Source organism: Lithobates pipiens, unplaced genomic scaffold (genome assembly GCF_037356315.1).
Source record: "Lithobates pipiens isolate NorthernLeopardFrog02 unplaced genomic scaffold, aLitPip1_a1.2 Scaffold_160, whole genome shotgun sequence".
Lineage (NCBI taxonomy): Eukaryota > Metazoa > Chordata > Amphibia > Anura > Ranidae > Lithobates > Lithobates pipiens.
The window spans coordinates 2467070-2480154 of record NW_027507749.1 but is presented as its reverse complement, the minus strand read 5'-3'; positions in this window follow the sequence as shown (position 1 = coordinate 2480154).

Here is a 13085-nt window from a genome sequence, read left to right as displayed (position 1 = left end):
CATCAAAAACTGTAGTACATGCTCCTGTTAAACAGGGGCTGGAAAATTGGGCCTATACACTGCAAACCTCTACCATATACACTAATTTGAGTGCAGGAATGAGCCCTGCTGCAAAACATTGCATCAAAAATTGTAATGACATGCCCCTGTTAAAAAGGGGCTGAAAAATTGGGCCTTAGGCACTGGTGCTGGTGCCACGACACTGCAACTTCTCCCATATACTCTCTTTGGAGTGCAGGAATGAGCCCTGCTGCAAAACATTGCATCAAAATTGTAATTACATGCTCCTGTTATACAGGGGCTGAAAAATTGGGCCTATACACTGCAAACCTCTTCCATATACACTAGTTTGAGTGCAGAAATGAGCCCTGCTGCAAAGCATTGCATCAATAATTGTAATTACACGCCCCTGTCAAACAGGGGCTGAAAAATTGAGCTGGTGGCATTGGTGCTGGTGCCACGACCCTGCACCCTCTCCCATATACTCTAGTTGGAGTGCAGGAATGAGCCCTGCTGCAAAGAATTGCATCAAAAATTGTAATGACATGCCCTTGTTAAACAGGGGCTGAAAAATTGGGCCTTAGGCACTGGTGCTGGTGCCACGACACTGCAACTTCTCCCATATACTCTATTTGGAGTGCAAGAATGAGCCCTGCCTGCAAAGCATTGCATTAAAAATTGTAATTACATATCCCTGTTAAATGGGCTGAAAAATTGAGCCTTATGCACTGGTGCTGGTGCCACGACACCGCAGACTCTCCCATATACTCTATTTGGAGTGCAGGAATGAGCCCTGCTGCAAAGAATTGCATCAAAAATTGTATTACATACCCCTGTTAAAGAGGGGCTGAAAAATTGGGTCTTAGGCACTGGTGCTGGTGCCACGACACTGCAACTTCTCCCATATACTCTATTTGTAGTGCAGGAATGAGCGCTGCTGCAAAGCATTGCATCAGAAATTGTAATTACATGCCCCTATTATAACAGGCTGAAAAATTTGGCCTTATGCACTGTTGCTGGTGGCACGACACTGCAGCCTCTCCCATATACTCTGTGTGGAGTGCAGGAATGATCCCTGCTGCAAAGCATTGCATCAAAAACTGTATTACATGTCCCTGTTAAACAGGGGCTTAAAAATTGGGCCTATACACTGCAAACCTCTTCCATATACACTAGTTTGAGTGCAGAAATGAGCCCTGCTGCAAAGAATTGCATCAATAATTGTAAGTACACGCCCCTGTCAAACAGGGGCTGAAAAATTGAGCTGGTGGCATTGGTGCTGGTGCCACGACCCTGCACCCTCTCCCATATACTCTAGTTGGAGTGCAGGAATGAGCCCTGCTGCAAAGCATTGCATCAAAAATTGTAATGACATGCTCTTGTTATACAGGGGCTGAAAAATTGGGCCTTAGGCACTGATGCTGGTGCCACGACACTGCAGCTTCTCCCATATACTCTATTTGGAGTGCAGGAATGAGCCCTGCTGTAAAACATTGCATCAAAATTGTAATTACATGCTCTTGTTATACAGGGGCTGAAAAATTGGGCCTTAGGCACTGATGCTGGTGCCACGACACTGCAGCTTCTCCCATATACTCTATTTGGAGTGCAGGAATGAGCCCTGCCTGCAAAGCATTGCATCATAAATTGTAATTACATATCCCTGTTAAATGGGCTGAAAAATTGAGCCTTATGCACTGGTGCTGGTGCCACGACACTGCAGCCTCTCCCATATACTCTATTTGGCGTGCAGGAATGAGCCCTGCTGCAAAGAATTGCATCAAAAATTGTATTACATGCCCCTGGTAAACAGAGCCTGAAAAATTGGGCCTTATGCACTGATGTTGGTGCCACGACACTGCAACTTCTCCCATATAATCTATTTGGAGTGCAGAAATGAGCCCTGCTGCAAAGCATTGCATTAATAATTGTAATTACACGCCCCTGTCAAACAGGGACTGAAAAAATGGGCCTTAGGCACTGCTTGCTAGTGCCACAACATTGCAATCTCTCCCAGAAACTCTATTTGGAGTGCAGGAATGAGAGTAGGGGGAGCATACTAGCGCCCCCTACATATGGGAATAGGGACAAGGGAATTTCAGTTATATTTCATATCAGTAATTAATTGGTTACTTACCTGGTCACCTGATCAATCTTCCAGAATATTCTTCAGTTACATCAGGTTATCCAACGAACCTATGAAAATAAACAGAAGGTTATAAAAGGAAAACAACCAACGAATTTTATCAGAACGACGGTTGCAGCAGAAGAAAAAGGCGCCCGCCCTCCCCTCCCAATGTCGCGGTCCTTCCCCTTCCCTCCCCCCTTTTTTAATTAGTAGCCCATCTTTTAATTTTCATTGTTGGTATAATGTTTTGTTATTACTTTATGGGTTTGAGCTTTCAAAGCTGAACTTTTTTGGTATTTTATAATCTAAAGATGATTATAAAGGTTATATTGTCAATGTGTGTATATGTTTAATGTTAAGTTGGTTAATATATATATCGTCATGCCAATAAAATAAAGGGCCGCGGCCATTCATACCACAGAAGTGAGTTATTAGCTTTATTTTTATTTAAAGTCATTAAGAAATTAAATTTGTCATCTAGTCCCATGAGCCCTGCTGAAAAGCATTTCATCAAAAATCGTATTACATACCCCTGTTAAACAGGGGCTGAAAAATTGGGCCTTATGCATTGGTGCTGGTGGCACAACACTGCAGCCTCTCCCATATACTGTTTTTGGAGTGCAGGAATGAGCCCTGCTGCAAAGCATTGCATCAAAAATTGTATTACATGCCCCTGGTAAACAGAGGCTGAAAAATTGGGCCTATACTTTGCAACCTCTACTATATACTCTAGTTGGAGTGCAGGAATGAGCCCTGCTGCAAAACATTGCATCAATTATTGTAATTACATGGCCCTGTTAAACAGGGGCTGACAATTTGGGCCTTAGACACTGGTGTTGTTGCCAAAACACTGCAACTTCTCCCATATACTCTATTTTGGAGTGCAGGAATGAGCCCTGCTGCAAAGCATTGCAACAAAAAGTGTATTACATGCTCCTGTTAAACAGGGGCTGACAAATTGGGCCTTAGACACTGCAACCTCTCCCATATACTCTATTTGGAGTGCACTAATGATCCCTGCAGCAAAGCATTGCATAAAAAATTGTAATTACATGCCTCTGTTAAATAGGGGCTGAAAAATTGGGCTGTGGCACTGGTGCTGGTGCCACTACCCTGCATCCTCTCCCATATATTCTATTTAGAGTGCAGGAATGAGCTCTGCTCCAAAGCATTGCATCAAAAATTGTATTACATGCCCCTGTTAAAGAGGGGCTTAAAAATTGGGCCTATATACTGCAAATTTCTACCATATACTCTAGTTTGAGTGCAGTAATGAGCACTGCTGCAAAACATTGCATCCATAATTGTAATTACACTCCCCTGTCAAACAGGAGCTGAAAAATTGGGCTGGTGGCATTGGTGCTGGTGCCACGACCCTGCACCCTCTCCCATATACTCTAGTTGGAGTGCAGGAATGAGCCCTGCTGCAAAGCATTGCAACAAAAATTGCAATTACATGCCCTTGTTAAACAGGGGCTGAAAAATTGGGCCTTAGGCACTGCTTGCTAGTGCCACAACATTGCATTCTCTCCCAGATACTCCATTTGGCATGCAGGAATGAGCCCTGCTGCAAAGCATTGCATCAAAAATTGTATTACATGCCCCTGTTAAACAGGGGCTGAAAACTTGGGCCTTATGCACTGGTGCTGGTGGCACAACACTGCAGCCTCTCCCATATACTCTATTTGGAGTGCAGGAATGAGCCCTGCCTGCAAAGCATTGCATCAAAAATTGTAATTACATATTCCTGTTAAACGGGCTGAAAAATTGAGCCTTATGCACTGGTGCTGGTGCCATGACACTGCAGCCTCTCCCATATACTCCATTTGGAGTGCAGGAATGAGCCCTGCTGCAAAGAATTGCATCAAAAATTGTATTACATGCCCCTGTTAAACAGAGCCTGAAAAATTGGGCCTTATGCACAGATGTTGGTGCCACGACACCGCAACTTCTCCCATATAATCTATTTGGCGTGCAGAAATGAGCCCTGCTGCAAAGCATTGCATTAATAATTGTAATTACACGCCCCTGTCAAACAGGGGCTGAAAAAATGGGCTGGTGGCATTGGTGCTGGTGCCACGACCCTTCACCCTCTCCTATATACTCTAGTTGGAGTGCAGGAATGAGCCCTGCTGCAAAGCATTGCAACAAAAATTGTAATTACATGCCTTTGTTAAACAGGGGCTGAAAAATTGGGCCTTAGGCACTGCTTGCTAGTGCCACAACATTGCAATCTCTCCCAGATACTCTATTTGGAGTGCAGGAATGAGTCCTGCTGAAAAGCATTGCATCAAAAATCGTATTACATACCCCTGTTAAACAGGGGCTGAAAAATTGGGCCTTATGCATTGGTGCTGGTAGCACAACACTGCAGCCTCTCCCATATACTCTTTTTGGAGTGCAGGAATGAGCCCTGCTGCAAAGCATTGCATCAAAAATTGTATTACATGCCCCTGTTAAACAGAGCCTGAAAAATTGGGCCTTATGCACTGATGTTGGTGCCACGACACTGCAACTTCTCCCATATAATCTATTTGGAGTGCAGAAATGAGCCCTGCTGCAAAGGATTGCTTCAAAAATTGTAATTACACGCCCCTGTTAAACAGAGGCTGAAAAATTGGGCCTATATACTGCAACCTCTACCATATACTCTAGTTGGAGTGCAGGAATGAGCCCTGCTGCAAAACATTGCATCAATTATTGTAATTACATGCCCCTGTTAAACAGGGGCTGACAATTTGGGCCTTAGGCACTGGTGTTGTTGCCAAAACACTGCAAGCTCTCCCATATACTCTATTTGAAGTGCAGGAATGATCCCTGCTGCAAAGCATTGCATAAAAAATTGTAATTACATGCCTCTGTTAAATAGGGGCTGAAAAATTGGGCTGGTGGCACTGGTGCTGGTGCCATGACCCTGCCTCCTCTCCCATATATTCTATTTGGAGTGCAGGAATGAGCCCTGCTGCAAAGAATTGCATCAAAAATTGTATTACATGCCCCTGTTAAACAGAGCCTGAAAAATTGGGCCTTATGCACTGATGTTGGTGCCACGACACTGCAACTTCTCCCATATAATCTATTTGGAGTGCAGAAATGAGCCCTGCTGCAAAGCATTGCATCAAAAATTGTAATTACATATCCCTGTTAAACGGGCTGAAAAATTGAGCCTTATGCACTGGTGCTGGTGCCATGACACTGCAGCCTCTCCCATATACTCTATTTGGAGTGCAGGAATGAGCCCTGCTGCAAAGAATTGCATCAAAAATTGTATTACATGCCCCTGTTAAACAGAGCCTGAAAAATTGGGCCTTATGCACAGATGTTGGTGCCACGACACCGCAACTTCTCCCATATAATCTATTTGGCGTGCAGAAATGAGCCCTGCTGCAAAGCATTGCATTAATAATTGTAATTACACGCCCCTGTCAAACAGGGGCTGAAAAAATGGGCTGGTGGCATTGGTGCTGGTGCCACGACCCTTCACCCTCTCCTATATACTCTAGTTGGAGTGCAGGAATGAGCCCTGCTGCAAAGCATTGCAACAAAAATTGTAATTACATGCCTTTGTTAAACAGGGGCTGAAAAATTGGGCCTTAGGCACTGCTTGCTAGTGCCACAACATTGCAATCTCTCCCAGATACTCTATTTGGAGTGCAGGAATGAGTCCTGCTGAAAAGCATTGCATCAAAAATCGTATTACATACCCCTGTTAAACAGGGGCTGAAAAATTGGGCCTTATGCATTGGTGCTGGTAGCACAACACTGCAGCCTCTCCCATATACTCTTTTTGGAGTGCAGGAATGAGCCCTGCTGCAAAGCATTGCATCAAAAATTGTATTACATGCCCCTGTTAAACAGAGCCTGAAAAATTGGGCCTTATGCACTGATGTTGGTGCCACGACACTGCAACTTCTCCCATATAATCTATTTGGAGTGCAGAAATGAGCCCTGCTGCAAAGGATTGCTTCAAAAATTGTAATTACACGCCCCTGTTAAACAGAGGCTGAAAAATTGGGCCTATACACTGCAACCTCTACCATATACTCTAGTTGGAGTGCAGGAATGAGCCCTGCTGCAAAACATTGCATCAATTATTGTAATTACATGCCCCTGTTAAACAGGGGCTGACAATTTGGGCCTTAGGCACTGGTGTTGTTGCCAAAACACTGCAAGCTCTCCCATATACTCTATTTGAAGTGCAGGAATGATCCCTGCTGCAAAGCATTGCATGAAAAATTGTAATTACATGCCTCTATTAAATAGGGGCTGAAAAATTGGGCTGGTGGCACTGGTGCTGGTGCCATGACCCTGCCTCCTCTCCCATATATTCTATTTGGAGTGCAGGAATGAGCCCTGCTGCAAAGAATTGCATCAAAAATTGTATTACATGCCCCTGTTAAACAGAGCCTGAAAAATGGGGCCTTATGCACTGATGTTGGTGCCACGACACTGCAACTTCTCCCATATAATCTATTTGGAGTTCAGAAATGAGCCCTGCTGCAAAGCATTGCATTAATAATTGTATTACATGCCCCTGTTAAACAGGGGCTTAAAAATTGGGCCTATATACTGCACATTTCTACCATATACTCTAGTTTGAGTGCAGTGATGAGTACTGCTGCAAAAATAAAAAATTGTAATTACATGCCTCTGTTAAATAGGTGCTGAAAAATTGGGCCTTAGGCACTTGTGCTGGTGGCACGACACTGCAACTTCTCCCATATACTCTATTTGGAGTGCAGTGATGATCCCTGCTGCAAAGCATTGCATAAAAAATTGTAATTACATGCCTCTGTTAAATAGGGGCTGAAAAATTGGGCTGGTGGCACTGGTGCTGGTGCCATGACCCTGCCTCCTCTCCCATATATTCTATTTGGAGTGCAGGAATGAGCCCTGCTGCAAAGAATTGCATCAAAAATTGTATTACATGCCCCTGTTAAACAGAGCCTGAAAAATTGGGCCTTATGCACTGATGTTGGTGCCACGACAATGCAACTTCTCCCATATAATCTATTTGGAGTTCAGAAATGAGCCCTGCTGCAAAGCATTGCATCAAAAATTGTAATTACATATCCCTGTTAAACGGGCTGAAAAATTGAGCCTTATGCACTGGTGCTGGTGCCATGACACTGCAGCCTCTCCCATATACTCTATTTGGAGTGCAGGAATGAGCCCTGCTGCAAAGCATTGCAACAAAAATTGTAATTACATGCCTTTGTTAAACAGGGGCTGAAAAATTGGGCCTTAGGCACTGCTTGCTAGTGCCACAACATTGCAATCTCTCCCAGATACTCTATTTGGAGTGCAGGAATGAGTCCTGCTGAAAAGCATTGCATCAAAAATCGTATTACATACCCCTGTTAAACAGGGGCTGAAAAATTGGGCCTTATGCATTGGTGCTGGTAGCACAACACTGCAGCCTCTCCCATATACTCTTTTTGGAGTGCAGGAATGAGCCCTGCTGCAAAGCATTGCATCAAAAATTGTATTACATGCCCCTGTTAAACAGAGCCTGAAAAATTGGGCCTTATGCACTGATGTTGGTGCCACGACACTGCAACTTCTCCCATATAATCTATTTGGAGTGCAGAAATGAGCCCTGCTGCAAAGGATTGCTTCAAAAATTGTAATTACACGGCCCTGTTAAACAGAGGCTGAAAAATTGGGCCTATACACTGCAACCTCTACCATATACTCTAGTTGGAGTGCAGGAATGAGCCCTGCTGCAAAACATTGCATCAATTATTGTAATTACATGCCCCTGTTAAACAGGGGCTGACAATTTGGGCCTTAGGCACTGGTGTTGTTGCCAAAACACTGCAAGCTCTCCCATATACTCTATTTGAAGTGCAGGAATGATCCCTGCTGCAAAGCATTGCATAAAAAATTGTAATTACATGCCTCTGTTAAATAGGGGCTGAAAAATTGGGCTGGTGGCACTGGTGCTGGTGCCATGACCCTGCCTCCTCTCCCATATATTCTATTTGGAGTGCAGGAATGAGCCCTGCTGCAAAGAATTGCATCAAAAATTGTATTACATGCCCCTGTTAAACAGAGCCTGAAAAATGGGGCCTTATGCACTGATGTTGGTGCCACGACACTGCAACTTCTCCCATATAATCTATTTGGAGTTCAGAAATGAGCCCTGCTGCAAAGCATTGCATTAATAATTGTATTACATGCCCCTGTTAAACAGGGGCTTAAAAATTGGGCCTATATACTGCACATTTCTACCATATACTCTAGTTTGAGTGCAGTGATGAGTACTGCTGCAAAAATAAAAAATTGTAATTACATGCCTCTGTTAAATAGGTGCTGAAAAATTGGGCCTTAGGCACTTGTGCTGGTGGCACGACACTGCAACTTCTCCCATATACTCTATTTGGAGTGCAGGGATGATCCCTGCTGCAAAGCATTGCATAAAAAATTGTAATTACATGCCTCTGTTAAATAGGGGCTGAAAAATTGGGCTGGTGGCACTGGTGCTGGTGCCATGACCCTGCATCCTCTCCCATATATTCTATTTGGAGTGCAGGAATGAGCCCTGCTGCAAAGCATTGCATCAACAATTGTAATTACACCCCTGTTAAACAGGGGCTGAAATATTGGGCTGGTGCCACTGGTGCGGATGCCACGACCCTGCAACCTCTCTCATTTACGCTATTTGGAGTGCAGCTATGAGCCCTGCTGCAAAGCAATGCATCAAAAATTCTAATTACACTCCCCTATCAAATAGGGGCTGAAAAATTGGGCTGGTGGCACTGGTGCTGGTGACACGACCCTACAACCTCTCCCATATACTCTATTTTTAGTGCAGGAATGAGCCCTGCTGCAAAGCATTGCATCAAAAATTGTATTACATGCCCCTGTTAAACAGGGGCTGAAAAATTGGGCCTTAGGCACTTGTGCTGGTGCCACGACACTGCATCCTCTCCCATATACTCTATTTGAAGAGCAGGAATGGGGCCTTCTGCAAAGCATTGCATCTAAAATTGTAATTACATGCCCCTGTTAAACAGGGGCTGAAAAATTGGGCTGGTGGCACTGGTACTGGTGCCATGACCCTGCAACCTCTCCCATATACTCTATTTGGAGTGCAGGAATGAACTTTGCTGCAAAGCATTACATCAAAAATTGTAAATACATGCCCCTGTTAAACAGGGGCTGAAAAATTGGGCCTATACACTGCAACCTCTACCATATACTCTTGTTGGAGAGCAGAAATGAGCCCTGCTGCAAAGCATTGCATCAAAAATTGCAATTACACACAGCTTTTAACCACTTCAGCTCCGGACCAATAAATACCTTAAGGACCAGAGGTCTTTTTGCAATTTCGCACTGCGCTGCTTTAACTGGTAATTGCGCGGTCATGCAATATTGCACCCAAACGAAATTTGTGTCCTTTTCTTCCCACAAATAGAGCTTTCTTTTGATGGTATTTGATTGCCTCTGCGATTTTTTTTTTTGCGATATAAATGGAAAAAGAGCGAAAATTTTGAAAAAAAAAGATATTTTCTTCTTTTTGTTATAAGAAAAATCGAATAAACTAAATTTTAGTCATACATTGAGGGCAAAATTTATTCAGCCACATGTCTTTAGTAAAAAAAATGTCAATAAGCGTATATTTTTTGGTTTGCGCAAAAGTTATAGCGTCTACAAACTAGAGTACATTTTCTGGAATTTACACAGCTTTTAATTTATGACTGCCGATCTCATTTCTTGAGGTGCTAAAATGGCAGGGCAGTACAAATCCCCCCCAAATGACCCCATTTTGGAAAGTAGACACCCCAAGGAAATTGCTGATGGGTATGTTGAGCCCATTGAATATTTATTTTTTTTGTCCTAAGGGATTGAATAATGACAAAAAAAAAAAAAAATTTTTTTACAAAAAGTTGTCACTAAATTATATATTGCTCACACATGCCATGGTTATATGTGGAATTGCACCCCAAAATATATTCCGCTACTTCTCCCGAGTATGGGGATACCACATGTGTGGGACTTTTTGGGAGTCTAGTCGCGCACGGCACCCGAAAACCAATCACCACCTTCAGGATTTCTAAGGGTGCAAATTTTTGATTTAACTCCTCACTACCTATCACAGTTTCGAAGGCCATAAAATGCCAAAATAGCACAAAACCCCCCAAAATGACCCCATTTTGGAAAGTAGACACCCCAAGCTATTTACTGAGAGGCATGTTGAGTCCATGGAATATTTTATATTTTGCCACAAGTTGCGGGAATATTACAAACTTTTTTTTTTTTGCACCAAGTTGTCACTAAATGATATATTGCTCACACATGCTATGGGCATATGTGAAATGACACCCCAAAATACATTCTACTGCTTCTCCTGAGTACGGGGATACCACATGTGTGGGAGTTTTTGGGAGTCTAGTCGCGCACGGCACCCCGAAAACCAATCACCACCTTCAGGATTTCTAAGGGCGCAAATTTTTGATTTAACTCCTCACTACCTATCACAGTTTCGAAGTCCATAAAATGCCAAAATAGCACAAAACCCCCCCAAATGACCCCATTTTGGAAAGTAGACACCCCAAGCTATTTACTGAGAGGCATGTTGAGTCCATGGAATATTTTATATTTTGCCAAAAGTTGCGGGAATATTACAAACTTTTTTTTTTTGCACAAAGTTGTCACTAAATGATATATTGCTCACACATGCTATGGGCAGAAGTCAAATTACACCCCAAAATAAATTCAGCTGCTTCTCCCGAGTACGGGGATACCACATGTGGGGGACTTTTTGGGAGCCTAGCCACGTACGGGACCCCGAAAACCAAGCACTGCCTTCCGGATTTGAATATAAAATGCTACCAAAAAACCTGTTAGCGATGGCAGGGATCAGGCCTGACTCTGCGATCGCTGCAGTTATGTGTTTAGTGTTTTGTAAGTGACAGTGATCGATCGATACTGCACTTGGGTGGGCTGGGCAGAGGGGCAAAACGCAGGTGCCAGCAGGTATTTGGGCTGATCCCGCTAACAATGCGTTTTTTTGGAACCCTAAACTGCTGGGGACGCTAGTATAGATCTGATCAGATCAGATATTGATCTGTTCAGATTCTATACCACTACGGGAGGTGTATGCTTTGTGTGTGGGTGTTAGCGGTACTGGCACTAACCTAGCGCTGCCTGGGGCGACGCAGACCCTGACCCTAAAACCTAATTGATATCACCCGTCGGGTGATCAGGGGGTTAAACCTTTATTGGGTAATAAATGGTGGGTGCCCTGATGCTATAAAAAACAAACTAACCAGAGTCACCCGTAACACTTATACGGTGATCAGTGGTGAAAGGGTTAACTAGGAGCAATCAGGGGGTTCAAATTTTTATTAGGTAGTATATGGGGGTCCCTGGCGCTATATAAAAACCTGACGGGGAACCTAAATAACTAACTGGCTAACCAGCGTCACCAGTGACACTTATACTGTGATCGCTGGTGAAAGGGGGTGAAAGGGTTAACTAGCAGCAATCAGGGGGTTAAAACCATTATTGGGTAGTATATCGGGGTACCTAGCGCTATAAAAACCTGGCGGTGAACCTAAAAAAATAACTAGCTACCTAGCGACACTAGCGACACTGATGCAGCGTTCAGAAAAATGATCGCTTAGTGACACTGGCAAAAGGGGGTGAAAGGGTTAACTAGCGGAAATCAGGGGGTTAAAACCATTATTGGGTAGTATATCGGGGTACCTAGCGCTATAAAAACCTGGCGGTGAACCTAAAAAAATAACTAGCTACCTAGCGACTGTAGCGACACTAATGCAGCGATCAGAAAAACGATCGCTTAGTGACACTGGCAAAAGGGGGTGAAAGGGTTAACTAGTGGCAATCAGGGGGTTAAAACCATTATTGGGTAGTATATCGGGGTACCTAGCGATATAAAAACCTGGTGGTGAACCTAAAAAAATAACTAGCTACCTAGCGACACATGCAGCGATCAGAAAAATGATCGCTTAGTGACACTGGCAAAAGGGGGTGAAAGGGTTAACTCTAGGGGCAATCAGGGGGTTAAATCTTTATTGGGGGTGATAGGGGGCTACCCTGGACCTAACACTAACTGTCCTGACAGTTTTTACTGTCACAACTGACACTGAATGCATTGATCAGTAAAGAAATGATCAATGCAATCAGTGACACTGTGACTGGGGGGGGAGGGGGGGCGGGGGGGGATCGGGGGGCGATTGGGGGGGGGGGATCGGGGGGGGGTTTGTGTGCCTGTGTGTACCTACATGTCAGTGTAGTGTTGGTGCACACTTACTTTCTGTCTTCTCCTCGTAGTCCGGTCAAAAAGACCGCCCCGAGGAGAATGACATCACTTCCTCCTTCCTGTGTAAACAATACACAGGGGAGGAAGCTTCTCATTGGCCAGGAGCGATCCAGAGGGGATGGCCGAAAACCAACGGCCATTCCCTCATCACGGAGCGCTCCTGGACCGAATCGGACCGCCGTAACCAGCGGGAGGGGGTCCGATCGGACCCCCCACCCGCTGGAAGGCAATCACGTAGATGTACGTGATTGTGCCTGCCTGTGCCATTGTGCTGACGTACATTGGCAATACGGCGGTCCTGAAGTGGTTAAACAGGGGCTGAAAAATTGGGCCTTAGGCACGGGTGCTTGGGCCACGACACTGCAACCTCTCCCATATACTCTATTTGGAGTGCAGGAATGAGCCCTGCTGCAAAGCCTTGCATCAAAAATGTAATGACACGCCAGGGCTGAAAAATTGGGCCTTAGGCACTGGTGGTGGTGAGACGACACTGCAACCTCTCCCATATACTCTATATGAAGTGCAGGAATGAGCAATGCTGCAAAACATTGCATCAAAAATTGTAATTACATGACCCTGTTAAACAGGGGCTAAAAAAATGGGCCTTAGGCAATGCTTGCTGGTGCCACAACACTGCAACTTCTCTCATATACTCTTTTTAGAGTG